General features: G+C 41.2%; 1 pseudogene; it reads left to right on the top strand.

Moving 5' to 3' along the window:
• Positions 1-424: 424 nt before the first annotated feature.
• LOC101581063 lies at positions 425-951 on the top strand (annotated as a pseudogene).
• The last annotated feature ends 6133 nt before the right edge of the window (positions 952-7084 follow it).

Genomic DNA, 7084 nt, shown 5'->3' with positions numbered 1-7084 from the left:
TTGATCAGCATACAGGCTGCTTCTACAATTTGGGTTATTATGAATTGTGCTGCTATAAAATTGCCCTTTAAGCATCTTAAGAAAAATTTTAAACTTGCTTAGTAGAGATTACCCAATGAAACCCTGCATACTCACAAGCAATTATTAAGATTATGTCAATACTTTATTTCTGAAATTTATCTGAGAAAAAAAAAACAGGACATCATTTCATCTACAAGTACTACAGACAAGAGACAATTACAAAATCTCAAGATATTTTTAAAATAGCTTTCTCTTTTCCAGTTTCCTCTGTGCAAGGAATCATGAGAAACAAAGTCTCTCACAACACCCCTGTGTGAGGTGGTGTGTGACGTCCTGCCCAGGAAGTAGCACAAGTGCCAGAAGTTTTTAGGGACTGTGGAGTTACAGATCAGCTTGAAGAACTATGACCCTCAGAAGGACAAGTGCTTCTCGGACACGGTCAGGCTGAAGTCCACACCCTGCCCCAAGTTCTCCCTGTGAATCCTGGGGGACCAGCAGTACTGCGACGAGACCGAGGCTGTGGACCTCCCCCACATGGACACTGAGGGGCTGAAGAAGCTCAACAAGAATAAGAAGCTCGTTAAAAAACTGGCCAAAATGTACATTGCCTTTCTGGAGTCCCTGATCAAACCGACCCCGTGAATCCTGGCTCCTGACCTCAATAAGGCTGGCAAGTTCCCTTCCCTGCTGACCCACAACGAAAACATGGTGGCCAAAGGTGACGAAGTGAAGTCCATGATCAAGTTCCAGATGGAGAAGGTCCTGTGTCTGGCTGCGGCTGTTGGTTGTGTGAAGATGACAGATGATGACTGTGCGTACAACATCCATCTGGCCATCAACTTCCTGGTGTCACTGATCAAGAGGAATTGGCAGAATGTCTGGGCCCTATATATCAAGAGCACTACGGGCAAGCCCCAGCACCTCTATTAGGGCACATACTAATAAATGTCAGTGACACCAAAAAAAAAGAAGATATTTTTAAAATACCCCATCTATGACATTTCCCTTGTCCTTAAAGAAAGGGACAAATGAAAGTGTACCCATTTAAAAAAAAAAAACAAGTTATCTCTTATTTTAAAAATGAAGCTATGATTTCTTTTAGTTGAATTTGACATAATTCAATAGACTTTGGTTAGATTTTTATTATATCCAGCAGCTGTGGATAATTAAGAAACCCAAATGAATTATTTACTATTCTGGTCCTTGACTTCATAGTGCAAATCTATGGAGATGGTAAATAGACAGACAGACAAACAGATAGACAGACAGACGTCTTTGGAGAACTGTCTTTCAGTTTTGCAAGAACCTGTTCCTATCTGCAACTTTTACTGTGTGTGATTCGTTGGCATTCAGCTTGTCTCCTCAGAGTCTCATATTTTTCACATCTCAAATGAGGCTCCATATTAATTACCCACTGCAATATTAATGCACAATAACAAAGCTCCAAAATTCAGTGCCTTAAGATAACAAGCACTTATTTTATCCATGCATTTGAACTGCAAGAATTTAAGTTAAATTAGACTTATGTTAGGACGATAATTACTTTGTCCTTCCCTGGATTTACTTACAAATCTACGGATTAGATTTCTCCAGGGCAGCCTCCACTCAGACTTATGTCACAAGTCATCTGTCATCTATCTAGGCTGTGCTTCTCTAACAGCCTAGCCTGAGCACATTCTCATGGATATTGCAGGAGATCCAGAAGATGAGCAGATGTAGACAAGGCCCTCCTGTATTGCATTTGCTAATATTCTGTTGCTCGTGGTCATTGTGTTGATGAACACAGCCAAGCAGTGAGATGATACCCTGCCCATGGAGGAGGACAGGAACTGCAAACTCGCATGGCAAAGGAGGTGGAGGTAGGGAGAACCTAATGCCATCAACGTGTGGCGAGGTCCTTATAGGACTTGCTCTATGTGGTAATTATGGGGCTAAGTGATAGAGCATTCACATAGCAGATGCATATAGTAGGTAAAAGGCATAGCAAGGGCTCAGCATGTTATATGTACTCAAAATTTATCTATTATTGCTCTTACCATTATGTCATTTTTTAGCACTTCCAAGTGATAAGCAAGGATGTTCTCAACAGGGATGAAGAGAAGGATGGATGAGGAAAAGATCATTTGGATAAGAATCCCTTCAAGGATAGGATTTAAAATTTGGAACAACACAATAAACAAAGAATGCAGACATCTCTTCAAAAGCCCACAAAGTCTGTTGGGATTAACCTCGATGGCATCTAACCACCTGTGATGACTCTTGACTGACTACAAGAAGCATTCTAACCTTTTGATATGTTTGCTGCTGGCTTATGAGCTTATTTAAAATCTTTCACCCGAGGATAATTCTGGATAAGACATTGCTGTCATTCCAAAGCACATGGGCTCATGTGTCTAGGTAGCAGTGATATGAAACCTAGGCAACAGGAGCAGGAGCCAAAGCTGTGGATCTTGGTGTGGCTCATGAGATGATGCCTTCCTCAGGAAACAGGCTGCCAGCAGAGAGTGAACCTCCATGGCACCTGGAAGTGGTATGTAGGTGAGGACATTGATTAGCACTTGACTTTTCTGGGAAAATAACTATCCTAGGTTGGGCTTCTCAAAAGCCGACCCTGAAATCTGCATGTAGGTAGTTTATTTAGTACGCTATTCCAGGAACCATGGGTAGAAGAAGGGAGATGGCAAAGGGAGGGGAGCCAGAGCAGGAACGGGTAATGAGTAGGACACCTCAGTAAGCATGCAGGACATGTTGGGACAGTATCAAATGTGCCTCACACCTATTTCTGCAGGGATGGGTGAAGCAGAGCCATTTACCCAAGAACTGCAGTCCAACAGTGGCTGAGGGTTGTTCCCAGGGAATCAAAGTTCAACCTCATTCCTCACACTTGGCAAATACATTCCTGTGGCCAAAGAATGCCTTGTGGCACACAGTGACCAACACTTGGTGGTTGAAGTCTCTGAAGAACTCAGGAATCACAAAAGTGAAGAGGACAAGAGTCAGACACCATATGCAAGTCTTTGGAGGGCTGCAGGTGAGATTTCAGTGCTGTTATAAATTAGCCTTCCCCAAGGCTGGAACTTTTCTTCTCTATGTATTCCCGACTCATTTCTTTATATTTTTAAATATGGTGTGGTGAAACCATGTAGATAGTCTTCCTTGTTTTGAAAGTGGAAGCTAAACATTTGCTGTTATCTGGAGCACAGCATGAAGGAGAAGATGTAAGGAAAGTCAGGGGACGTTTGAAAATGACTGTAAATTACAAGGGCTTATTTTTTCCCCTTAATATGGAAGTCTTTTGTTATGACTGAAAGACTTAACTAGGTGTGAAGAGTAAGTGGAAACTGTTAAGAAGTAATCAGTCCTATTTAAACAGACTCACATTCTTCTGATCTCCATTTTTATTGGTTTTAGATTTACTCTACAACATAAATCATTAAAAATATATCAAGTAGGTCAATCTGTTTACAAAATATTGAGAGATAGCGTGTGTGTTCAAGGGTGGGAGTGAGGCAGAGACATGGGGACACATGGCAAACATTTTCCAATGAGATTCTTCTGGCTTTAATCAACTCTGCCAAGTTAAAAAAGCAAGCAATATATATATATATCTTACAAAGACAGTTGTGTGTTAAAACAAGGAAATTGTTTATGGGGTAAAGTGGGGATAAAGCATGACTTATCATGAAACATAGGACAGATGTTGAGAAGAGCAAACTAAAAATAGTCTCTTTGTCACCTACTTTTTGATGTGCTCACTTTCTTTGTCCAAGGATGGGAGTTCTGCTAATGAAAGAACAGAATCACCATTTGAATATGAGCTGGATGGCAGAGAGGTGGCCAAAAGGAAAAGCACTTTATCCATAGGATGAAATAAGCACTTTACAGTTTGCATCATTTCAATAGATGTCAACTTTGTGGGCTTCATAAATAGTCTTGGAGTAGGGGATCTAGTAAGATCTACAACTTAGGGATGAGACATGAGATCCAGATAGGTTATGTCAGTAGTGAAACATCACGCCACTAGACAGAGCAAGGGCTAAATGAGGGCAGGGAACCACGAAAGGCTAGTGCGAACTGTGTAAAGGGGCACAGAAAGAATTCACTGCAGTGTGCTTCTGAGCCAAAGATATATATTTATCCCTATTCCTGGGGACTTGCAGACTGATACTTTAGGGTGACCATTCACTGATTAATTTTATCCCCCTTACAATCAGAAAATAACTGGAAACAAAGTACAATCCTTTTTCCTTGAGCAATTTCTGATGATGCTCAATACTGACAACTATTTAGTGGCTAGACCAAGGTCTAATTCAAAGTCCATCAACTGAGCAATTTATTTGAAGTGTCCTGCCAGAGATGATGGGCTAATATTGATCAACATTTTTTTCACCCTATTTTGTAATGCTTCATCATGATGTCCCAGAGTAGGGGAAGCAGATTCAGATAAATGACTAGCACATGGGTGGGGGAAAGTATGGCGACAGACAATCAGTGTGAATGCCTAGAATTCTCAGATAGTAGTTAAAAGAATCAGCTAATCTGCCCATGGATACTAACTGTCTTAATTTTCTCATAGCTGAGCCAAAGTACCTGATGCCCAAAGTTAAGGGAGAAAAGATTTATTTAGCTCACGGTTTGTAAGGTTTCAATCTATAACTGTCTGGCTTTAAGGCAGGGCGGTTTGGCAGAGGAGAACAGTTCCCGGTGGACAAAATATAGCAAAGCAACAAGGGACCTTAAAAGCGTCTTTCTTCCCCTTTTATCCAGACTACTCAGGGTGGGTAGCCCTCATACCCTTAATCCTAGTGCCCTGGGTTCTAGCATTGCACCACGAATCAATGCCAGCCTCACACACTTTTGATCCAGTTAGCACTGAGAAAGCCCTGTCTATGAGCACAGGAGGCTCTGGGGTACATCTGAACACAAGCTATAACAGTAACCTACCAAAAAGCTGGGATTTCCGGCTGGAGTATTAAGACAGGGGAGTAAGATAGCCACAGATAAAGCAGTGGCCCATTTTTCAAAGTAATTTATATCATGGAAAAACCTATGGAACCAGTGATTGTACCCTGGGTTTACTTCAGTAGTCACAGAGCTCATGGCATGGATTATGTTAACAGAGTCATGATAGGAGGTGGCAGAACTCTTTGAGGGAATAATGTGAAGCATAATACGAGCCACAGAATAACAAAATTCAGGGAATTCTTGGTCACAGTTCTAAATAGATTCTATAGGAAGTTGAAGATAGGGATGAATTCAAAGTGTATTTAGCCTTTCTTGCACCAGGTATCATTTTCGGTGAATGCAAAGCATTTTCTCCTGTGAGTCAGAACTCTTGATCAGAGATATGTATGTGACACCATTTGTGCCTGGAAAAATCCCTGAAGACTTTTGAAAGTCCAACAAGAAAACAGATTATGTAATGAAGTGTTCACATCTGCCTAATGCCATACATTATAATATTTTTTACTCCACTAAGGGATCGTACATGTGATGGTGGCTGACAGAGGGCCAGCTGTGGGGTCATGCAGGAGAACAAAGAAAGAATATCATTCCTTGGGAGGGAGGGAGAAAGTAGCTCCTATCGGGGGATTTGGTGCTTATAAAAATCAAGTTTTGACAATATTACAGAGATCAGCAAACTTGCATGCTTGGCTATGTGTCATTATTGGTGTCATAAAATGAAAGCAAATGGGTATAGGATGAATGGAATCTGTAGCCATGTCCCAGTTTCAAGTAATGATCTTGCGTGAGTTTGCATATGACATGAGCAGGAAGCAGTGGTAACAGATGACCGGAAGAGTTTTTTACCCAGAGATGCTCCCTCAGTCCAAGGGTTACACACATTGGATGTGTTTAACCATCAACCATCTGGTACACTATGATACTATTCCCCTTTTATTGATGATAGCCATCACAACAATAACTGTCCAGTGAACGGGAAAGCAACCTAAATGCTCAACACTGGGGGAGAGTTAAATAGTTCATTATAATTGTGTTGTTTATGAAAGTACCTACTCAGATAAACTAGCAGAAAAGTAAAGGAAGGATCAAAGGAGATGCGGGGCTGGTTTCTTGCAGATGGGAAAGGGCCCTGGGAACCAGGAGTGAGGGGGAGGGAGAGTAGACAGCAGAGTAGGCAAAGTGAAGATGTGCCAGATACAAGGTCCTAATAGGCTTTATGAGTGTGCACATTATAGACCACGAACATGAGCTAAGATTAATGACATCAACATGAATGAAAAGGGGGGGCAGTGAGATAGCTCAGTGGTCTAAAACACCTGCTTAGGGAAGCTTAGGCAGACACAGGGGACTGTGGTTCTATGCAGGCACCACATGCTGCACCAGCCCTGCCCTCAGGGTGGACTGAGCCAGCCTGTACCCGCCCCTACCCCAGATGAGATGGGGGCGAGGAGAACTAGAGGAGGAGGGAACAAAGAAGAAAGGAAGGAGACTTAAAAAGAAAACTATCTGTGTTGGGCACAGTACCAACTCCCCCAGATGACTGAAAAATGCATGTACTCCAAAATTGTACTAATAAAATAAAATTTGAAATAGGAAAAATTAAGTAAGTTGTACCTTAAAAATACTATTTACTTAGGTACTTTTTTTTTTAGCAAAGCAAGAAAATATGTAAGTTGGAAAAGAATTGGTTTAGCTTCTATTAGGCAGTAAAAGACATGGGGCACAAACAAATTATCAAGCACCTAAAATACGTTAGTCATTGTGACAAATACCATTTCATTCAATCCTTATAGTCTACCGTGAGTTTGGTGTTATCATTCGTGTCATTCAGATGTAAGAATAGAGGCCTGATCTTTCAAATGTTTAAAACAGGAGTACCGGACCGGTAAGAATCTCAATCTTGTTTCCTGGCCTTGCAGACTGGGGGTCAGTGCAGAATGTTGGAGCCTTGCACTAAGATGTGTAAAGAATTTGATCCTGAGCAGTTACAAGCAGAATGGAAAGTCTTATACTTTACCTGATGTTCGAATTTATCCCCATTATTTTATGATCTGATTAAATTTTTTTCTCATTTTTATGAATTTTGGCCTTTGAAAAC

Source organism: Octodon degus, unplaced genomic scaffold (genome assembly GCF_000260255.1).
Source record: "Octodon degus isolate 3935 unplaced genomic scaffold, OctDeg1.0 scaffold00002, whole genome shotgun sequence".
Taxonomy (NCBI): domain Eukaryota; kingdom Metazoa; phylum Chordata; class Mammalia; order Rodentia; family Octodontidae; genus Octodon; species Octodon degus.
Note: the sequence above shows the minus strand (reverse complement) of the source record. Positions and strands in the feature narration are given on the sequence as shown.